Raw genomic sequence first — 9,847 nt, forward strand, 5'->3', positions numbered from 1 at the left:
CTGGAAAAAAAGCATACCGTTTTCGTGGTTTAAATCTCATATTAACTTTCTCTTTAGTGGAAGAAATCGAACAGCCCAAACCAGACTTCAATTTACCAGCATCCACCTTTATCTACTTCCTGTTGAACACTACTAGTGTTCAGAAAACATGTGCTGAAGTGTTATGTTAAAGTCGAGACGTTAAGTCGGAACCTGTGTGGTGTTAACCGTTGACCAATGATTATTTGGGCATCGTGAGATGCGGTCTGGTATGACCTAGGTTTTAGAAAAACATTCAATTAATTAAGGTTTTAAGTTGAAATAAAAAAGTCAGTGTCACGAGCGGGATTCGAACCCACGACCTTAATTTTACAAATACATGTAGGATGTGGAGGTGTGGAAAAAATGAATTTATACAATGTTCCACATCTCCACATCCTACACGTATTTGTAAAATGTAAACAATGGTTATAAATCCCAGGCCCTGAAGATGATCTCAATAAAGATCGAAACGTTGGCACGATAAAGAAAATGTTTTTCTAAAACCTAGGTCAAACCAAACCGCATCTCACGATCTCCAAATAATCACTAATAGAATATCCTGGTACTCTTTTTAAGGTTAGTCTATGGTTTACTTTTTAATTGTGATGTTCGTATCGGTGGTGATGGGATTATCGGTCAATAGTTGTTGGATCCGATCACCACCGAACATCACAATTATAATTCAATGGTCATCAAAAGTTACATTATAAGTTTCCTTTTTAATTATCTTGTGCTGTTCTTTGCTTACAAGTGTTCATAAGAGCAAGGAAACAAGTTAGATTGAGGAGGGAAGAATCAAAAAGGTATTCAAAAAATACGAAAAACGTTAAAAAAAAAACCTATTCGAAAATCTACGTATAAACTTCATAGAAATAGGTAGGAACAATAAAAACTTGATAGTGCTGTGTCTAGCAATCTGTGATTCTTGCGTTCCTGTTTCTTTCTTTACAAATCCAGAAATTTGTTTCATGCCATAGGAAATTCCTCAAATGACTTCATACTTTTCATCTTATCTTCCGTGCTGTGAACATCCCTTAATAGGAAGGACGCTTGTCAATCAATTATTGTCCTGGAATCATGGGACCTTTTCTGCATTCCAATTGGTTTAGGTTGGTTCATGTTCAAATTCAGTGCTCTGTTGTCAACTGATGGACTACCTAAACTTGCTAGCTACGTCTTTATTACCGTTTCCTCTGTTCGGAACGAATTGAGCGCAGCTCTCAATTGCTCAAACTTCCTTTTTGAAGAATTAGTTTACATCCTTATTGTTTCCGATTATTTGATTTAGGACCTATTATTCCTGCCACTATAGCGTCTTGCGTCCGAGGCCAAATTAACTCCTGACTTTTGACCTTATAGGTTGGATATAAAATAATATAATATAAAAACTTGAGCTCAAACTTAATAGGTCATTCGGAATACTTCATAAGCAGTCAGGATATTCTACACTAACATCCTGATATCCTTGCCCAATGTTCAATTTTAGCAATATAGGACATGTTATACATGTGTTTACTTATTCATTAATATGAAGTTAAGTAAACTCAACCAAGTATATTTGTCATATTTTTCCAAACATTGGCCTTGGGTTAGTAGGAGGTTTCTAATTAACTCAAGTGAGATTTCGGGGTTGGAAAGAACCCTCCAGGTATACCCTGTATAATGGCCCCCTAGAGAAAAAAAATGCCTAGTTTTCCTGTGGGTTCAAAGCAGATGTCAGACCCGTCCCCCATGTAAACATTTGACCCGGCCGCCCTTCTTATTTGTTCGAATTGGCGTCTTTTCCTGCCCTCACGTCCCTCTCACCCGAATTATCCATTGGTCAAGGGTCGGAGCCGAGGAAATCTCCTGTCACGCCAAACGACTACGTGTTTCTTATTACAAGATCCGTGACTTTTCCTCCGACGGTTCAAGATATAGGGGCGGAGACCAATTGAAAACATTCCTTGCCATTTCTCCCTCTATTTAATTTTCAAAGGATTACAACAATTTTCGAGGAATGTCTCGCAATAAAGACAATTGTGGTATTTGACTCATTGGGCCCGAAGGGAAACTATTTTGGCCTTTTTCGATTCTGCCCCAAAGACCCACTGCTGAAACTGACAGACCCAAACGATCGGAAAGGACCAAAGTACAGAGTAAAGGATTTATTGGGTGATTCGATTTGCACTGTTAGTAAAAAATTGTTTCATATCATGTGGCCTAATCAGTACAGACAGCCCAAAAACAATGTCATGCACAAATATCCTAAAGTACTAGTTTTATTTATGTGTACCGATGTCATACATTGCGCACATGTTTTGTGGCCAAAGCCTTACAAATGCACCACTTTAGTCTGGTCGTTTCCGATCATTTTGGTCTGCCATAAAAAAAAAGGTGTAAAAGTGTACTTTCTCGTTGAATATCACAAAACTATTTTTCACTTTTACACTTTTCTGACAACAACAGGGTCATGCTTACACAAACTTTTAATGAATTAATATAGTAGTAATATGTGGTGATTAGTGACCGTTAATCGATAATTATTCAGAAATCGTGAGATGCGGTCTGGTATGATGTAGGTTTCAGAAAAACATTTTCTTTATCGTGTCGACGTTTCTATCTTTATTGAGATCATCTTCAGGGCCTGGGATTTATAAACATTGTTTACATTTAACAAATACTTTTAGGATGTGGAAAAGTGAATTTATACAATGCAAAATATATTTTTTATATTCAATCAAAGCATTTCTACTCACTCAAAGAGTTTGTCTTCTGTGTAATTGAACCATTCTTACGTGTCGTGTTGAGAGTGCAAGTGAGATTTTGCTGTTTTATGTTTATATACTCTCTGTATGTACTGTATATACTGTACTGTCTGCTATCCTTGTTCTGTGTGGTATGGCTGTGACTGTCCAAAACAGCGAGGATAGGCGGACCAAAATGATCGACAAAGACAAAACTAGAGGTTTATCAACCGTCAGGCTCCAAGAAGAAATATTTCAACTCGATACTTTTAGTGTTTTAATTATACCGTCTGTTCGATTTTTGCTTCCGAACTACTGAATTCGAGAGAGTACCTAAAGAGTTATTTTTATTGTGGATTTCTTTTAGTAAATTTTCCATGAGAAAGGCTCTTTTCTATCATATCTACTTCCCTTCATTTTGCATCTTATTCTACTATTCTGCCTACCTATTTATCTATCAATGTAACATGTGTCCGAATTTTTTTTTATACATATATTTTATGCTTAAGAACTTTAGCATAATTATCGGGAACGACCAAACCATTAAAAAAAACCATGTATCGTTCTTTCCAAGTTTGTCATTTTGTAAAATATGGTTGAAGTGATTAAATCACCTCTGGATTTTTCTACTGGATAGAAAAACGTGTGAGACCCCTTGCTTGCGTACCCTACGATCCTGCGGGCCCACGAAATACAAAGGTCCAGGGAAATATTGCGTGTACTAGCAGATGGCGTCAAGGCCAGACAGAAGAAAAGGCCCCTCTGTACGCCGCCCAAGAAGCGAGAAGATTTTTACTAAACCCAATATTGGGTTAGAAAGGAAGCAAACCGGGAATTCCCGGGGGTTTTTTTTCTGCCGAGAACCGTTCTCGCGCCTTCAAATTAGTCCACCATTTACCGTTTTCGTACCCTGCCTACGCTAAGCGAAAAAACATTAAGTTAAACCATCAAATAAAACAAAATACCTACTGTGTTGAAAAGGTTTAAAGACCCTTTTATAGCTTGGAGTTTTTATTACGACGGGCATCGACCATTTACGAACTCTCAAATAAGGAATAATGCACGAGCATTCATGGAAGATCACACATTAAGTTTACAATCTAGCCTAATGACAGCCCAAGTTCTCATTAATTCAAAACTCTTATCCAATGTCTTGTTTGGTTGTAATACAGATTTTTTCTCTTTCAGACTTTCGATTAATTAATATTTTGTGCGCATTAGCAAAGATCTTAGATAAAATAATATTTAAAAGAATTAATACATATGTAAAACAATATAATCTAATAAACAGATTTCAATATGTCTAAGGACAGTATTGAAACAGCGTTAAGAAACTTGCTCGATGAAATTCATAAAGATTTCGATAACAGTAAAGTATGCTTACTTACTTGACTACTGTCGACTTTAGTCAAGCTTTAGATAGTGTGAAGCATGATTTGCTATTAGCCAGTTTGAAATATGTAAACTTTTCTCAAAATGGACTAGAATGGTTTAGAACATATTTTTTAAAAAACAGACTTCAAAAAGTTAGAACCATGAGTTATACATTTTCTGGATGGGGAAAATTAAAAACTGGTGTCCCACAAGGTTCTACTTTATCAACTCTATTATTCACACTATATGTAAACGGGATTTTTGAGATTTTCAAGAAATATTACTTTAATATGTATATTTATTACGTTTCGTGGTACGCTTGACCAAATAAATTCTTTTCAATTAATTAAGGTTTTGGTTGAGATAAAAAAGTCAGTGTCACGAGCGGGATTCGAACCCACGACCTTCGGCTAAATTCGCCGCTTCCCTACCACTTGAGCTATCGTCACTTCGATCCACTCAGACACTAACTTCCAAGTAGTGCCAACTTCCAAGTATATAGTTCAAGTAAAAAAGTCTCAACCCCACTTTTTTTTTTTTTTTTTTTTTTTTTTTTTTTTTTTTTTTTTTTTTTTTTAAATTGAAAATGAAGTATACTTTAATAAACCTCTCCGTGGCCATGTCATTTGTCGCCGAGAATCAAATAGATTACACGACATTTGAAAAATGGGAAGTTAGTGTCCGAGAGGATCGAAGTCACGATAGCTCAAGTGGTAGAGTAACCGAAGGTCGTGGGTTCGAATCCCGCTTGTGACACTGACTTTTTTATCTCAACCAAAACCTTAATTAATTGAAAAGAATCTAATATGTATGATGATTTGGACATATTAGTATAGTCGAAAATGGATAGCATAAACGATGACATAGAAATCATGAATTCTGAATTATGTGGTCTTGTAATCTACTGTAATGATCATGGGCTAAAAGAACCCAGCGAAATGTAAATTTATGATATTAAGGTATAGTTCGCAGTTACTTCAGTGTTCATGAATAATTTTTTAAAAAATTGTATCGAAAGTTGATCGGTAACGACCTAACTACAGGTTCATCACTCCACAGAACCCCAAGAAAAAATGTAAAAATTTATTGTTGCCTAAATTATCGCAGTACAAGCAATATAATTATCAGTAATAAAAAAAAGATAATAAATTCATGTGTCGAAGTCATTAAACGGTCAACGTGACTAATGTTAAGCAACCAACTGTTTCAATGTTTTGAAGAATTTAACATTTCTACCCCTAGTCTTTATTATTCCGCTGATCGATGTTCGTTATCGGTATTGAGACTTTGCAGAATAAATTAGAAAACGCGGAAAATAAAATGTGACTCATTTAGACAGAACAAATTTTCCTTTTGTCCTCAGATAATACAAAGAATAATTTTGTTTGATAGTTACATTATGTAAATTTTTTTGACAAAAGTTCTGGAAATAGTTCATGTTTTATGTCAATTGAGGTAGGTAAATTTTGACTTTTTCTGGATAGAGAAGTTGACAGTTAGGTAGATGGAATAACCATTATGATCTCTAATATAGACGAACAAATCCAACACTGAAGATGCTAAAATGTCAAAGAATTTTTGCTCTGACGGACCAAACCAGCGACTATATCAGGATCTATCTGTCAATTTATTTACCTACTTAGTCTATCTATCTTAGATCATAAATTACCGAAACCAAATCCACCACTGGATATACACTAATAAAATAGTTAGGGATTGTCCTATTTAAACAAAAAATATGTTTAAACCGAGTTGAAATGAGAAAAATTCTGTTGATTTTACTACAATCTTTCTCAACTTATTTAGCCTCGTTTGGGTTAAAAGCCGCTGGTCATTAAGTCGGTGTAGTTTAGACTCAGATCACTCCAATTTTCGCCCACACTATTTCATTTTCATATATTAAAATGATCAGATGGCCTTGTGAGATTCTTCGAAAATAAATGTGTAAAGTTTCAAGAGTCCATTAGAAATGCCTGATCCCTATCTTGATTCCAGAGTAGGACTGGCACATCAGAATGGATTTTTTTTTCAACCGGCACGTTTTGACAAAGGATACAAATCTCCCTGTTAAAAAGACGAGAACTCCGTTTCGTCAACCGGTCGAAAAGCCCATCGCGTCAAAGTCCCCCGTTTGACAACAATCCCTTTGACTTTCCAGTTTACACTCTACGGAAGGCGATGGCCCGGCCGCATCTGGACGTCCGAAAGCTTTTAGGTTTAAAATGTAAACACAGATGTCAAAGAAAAAGTCTTGACGCAGGGCTAAAAGGGTTTTCAAACATTTTAAACGTTCTTTTTCAACTATTCCTTCAGAACCGATCAGCATCAGGCGATAAAACTAGTAAATATACTGGTTTTCTATTCTTGTACAAAATGGCCGACTAGCAATTAAACCCTTAAGCTCTCACGTATACCGTCGATTATTTTCTCTAAGCCTCTGATTACACAACCAAAATTGTTCGGGTTAAGGAATTTTTTGCTGACATTCTGTAATTATTTTAATATATACTCTACTGGAAAATGGTACGCATAAAATTTTCCGGTATTCTGACTTGCAATAACGATGAGACTTGGCTCTTCCTTTTTGAACAATGGCTGGTAATGAAAAGATTTTTATCGTTAAGTGTTTTTCTATTTTGTTCATACTGTCTTGACTGTTCTCGCAATTTACCTGAACGACCATCCATACCTAATTGTATAATAAAAATCAAGCAACTGAATAAAAAGAGAGAAATTGGAAAAAGTCTTAGGTTGAGATGATATGTGCCCGGTGGAAAGGAGTCGAGAAAGTGGTGGGGCAGCGTATTGAGAAGGGAGTCGTGGGTTCGAGTCCCATTCGTGACACTAATTTTGCATCTCAAACACGCTATAGATAAAAATATAGATCAATTTAAATCGTTACTTTGGTTAAATAGGTCCAAGTAAATAAAAAGCATAGTTTATTGTAAAAATCAAGGTTGGGGATAATTTAAAAAAAAAAACTTCATTTGTCGAGTTATCGATGAATAAACTTCCTTCATCATGTTTATAAAACTATTAGTAATAGTTTATAATGATAAGCTGTAGTACTGTAAAATCAATTTTTAATTTCACAAGGTTCAATATTTTAATTCCTTGTTAATATTTGTTAACTTGTATTAATAGCCTTTTCTTTATAGATACCTGATAAAGACGATTTATTCTTTGCAAATTCTATGAGGGAAGTTCTTTCAAACTGGTCTTATCCCTAATTTTTAATTTAAATTTATAAAATTGAAGGCTGATATCAATTATATCGGAGATGATTGATCGCCTTGTGGTTTTTTACGACGAAATAGAATGAAAATCATTTCTAGCAGATTACCTTTGAATTTATGTCCAGTGCAAGTATTGGATGGAAAAATTATAAGATCGTTGATCATACTTGAATCCTGCTCTATTATTAGGAAGGAAAAAAATAAATTTATTCGATCATCATTCTAGTGATGTTCAGTTGATTTTTCCCATATACGAAACAGGTTTTACTCTTATTCAATCAAAGCAAATAGCCTATTTTTTTTCTTCTAAAATTTGTCAGAATATCTTTTGAGGTGGAGTTTCTAGGACGATCATAAGGTTATCTTATCATGCAAAACTGATATTGGCCGTTATAGCCAATATAACCAATATAAAAAAAATCCCCTATTTAAAGGATGGATAAACATCAATTGATAGGCTTAAGATGGGCTCGTGGAAAAAAAATCTCCTGGGTACCCACTATCCTCCGGCGGGGGCCTCTTGAATAATTCATCAGTTCCCATAAACATAATTAGGGGAGGTGTAAGGATTCTGCAGTCCCCTCCCACAGAGAAGGCGATCCTAGGAGTTATTCATTTTTGGACGGGCCGATTTCTAGGGAATGACCTCGTGAAAGGGCCGGCCAGGTAGAAAAAGCGACAATAGTATCTGGAGCCCGTAATTCTCCATATGGACTGCCGCCCTCGACGGACCGTCCATTCTTCGGAGATCCCGTCTCGGACAATGCGGCACATTTAGGACTCTCCTCTAAACCGAACGAGGTATTGTTCACTGAGAACGCTTTTCACCTCGTGAAGACATTACGAAAGGGTCCTCACAATCTTCTTGACCATCTAGACGATTTGTACCATCCGACAGCTTATGACCTATATTCTATGTGTATACATGCGATACGATTAAAAATAAAAGTCTCCGCCATCTTCTCGGTTGTTTCAAAGTTTATTCTGGAAGGAGGTAAACACAAACCACACAGAGTCGCGTGTTCGACCTGAAAAAAGGCGAGAACAGCCGGACCCACACACGATCTTCGGCACGTGATTCACCCTGCTCCAGTCTAAAAAGAACAGAACCAAAGCCGCAATCGTAGAAACATTTTTCGAATAACGTCGTAAAGAGTAGGAAGACCGTTTGAGCACCCCCTCCCGATCCAAACCATAAGTCGGGCCGAGGAACGCTCCTATTTGTAGACAAACAGCCTCTCTGAAGAAATGTTTTTCTTTATAACTTTAAGTTAGTTTTTGAAGCTAAAACCCAAGTGTCTTTAGTGTATCTACTTGGTAAGTGGTAAAAATGAATATTGTGTTTTCGTCAGTTTTCTTGTCAGATCGTAGACAAAGAAACTTCTGTAGGTTGAGTTCACTCCAGTCAATTAAAAAATCTTCAGGATAAGTGGTTTGGCTTAGCAATTATGCTTAAATTTACTACCGTTTTAAATGTTTCACACTAAATCTAAGAGTGGAAAAAATATTACAGTATATGTAAGTTAATAGTTAAAGTTTTGACACTCACCTTAGTTTCATTTCGTTTTTTTTTTCACTTTCCGCCTCCCGGTAAACCAATTAACTCCGAGTTTCCAAAAAGAGCGCACACAGATTGGTCTCAAAATCCGGCAACAACGGAATCGGCACGAATTCCACGGGACCTCTACCGCTTGCGAGTGAAGGGGACGGGGGTCAGGACTAGGAGAATGCCCCCTTCCCACCCCACTCAATCGTCCTGGGGTCGAAGAGAGGGGACAGGACCGGTTCCTTCCAGGAGTCCAACCGATATTCAAGAACCCGAGGGACCGCGTCCTCCGTCCAGGACTCCTACACCTCTTGGCTCTTATTGATCGAGGAGATAATATCGACTCGACGTGTCGAACCGCGGCCGATTAGAGCCAGATCATGATCGAACGCATGAGCTTTGGTCCTTGGATCGTCTATTAACACGAAACGTTCCCAGGCGGACTGGGTGCTCATTGAAACTAAAACCGTTAGTTTTACCAAAAAGGTTATTCTTTTCATACGACCTCAGGTACAAAGGAATCCTTCAAATAAATAATAAAAATTGATGTTTGTCGAGCCATTAATGAGACTATTCACTGCTTTGACGCTTTTTCTTCTTGAATTTTTTTATTTTGTATTTAATATTGTTTTATATTTTTATGTTAATAAAGACATGATTGTCACCAAATTACTAAAAATACTTTATAAAAAAATTGAATAAGCCATTCTTGCCCAACTTATATAAATAATATTCAATTAATTAAGGTTTTAAGTTGCGATAAAAAATTCAGTGTCACGAGCGGGATTCGAACCCACGACCTTCGGCTTGATACGCCGCTGCTCCATTCTCTTCCTTTCTCTCTCGCTCTCNCTCTCTCTCTCTCTCTCTCTCTGTCTGTCTCTCTCTCTCTCTTTCTATCTTTTTTCTTGTTTCTCTTTTCTCTTTAAATATTTATTACACTA

At 36.5% G+C, this 9,847-nt stretch overlaps 1 protein-coding gene across 2 annotated transcripts in view; it reads right to left on the minus strand.

Moving 5' to 3' along the window:
- LOC106664478 overlaps positions 1–9,176 on the minus strand; it is a 51,234-nt gene extending 42,058 nt beyond the window's left edge. For both annotated transcript variants that reach the window (XM_014390196.2, XM_014390194.2), the window contains exon 1: positions 8,907–9,176. The gene's annotated coding sequence lies outside the window, so the exon portion shown is untranslated. The remainder of the gene's footprint in view (positions 1–8,906) is intronic.
- Positions 9,177–9,847: the final 671 nt, after the last annotated feature.

This window comes from Cimex lectularius, unplaced genomic scaffold (assembly GCF_000648675.2).
Source record: "Cimex lectularius strain Harlan isolate CLEC.00 unplaced genomic scaffold, Clec_2.1 scaffold8, whole genome shotgun sequence".
In the NCBI taxonomy this organism is placed as follows: domain Eukaryota; kingdom Metazoa; phylum Arthropoda; class Insecta; order Hemiptera; family Cimicidae; genus Cimex; species Cimex lectularius.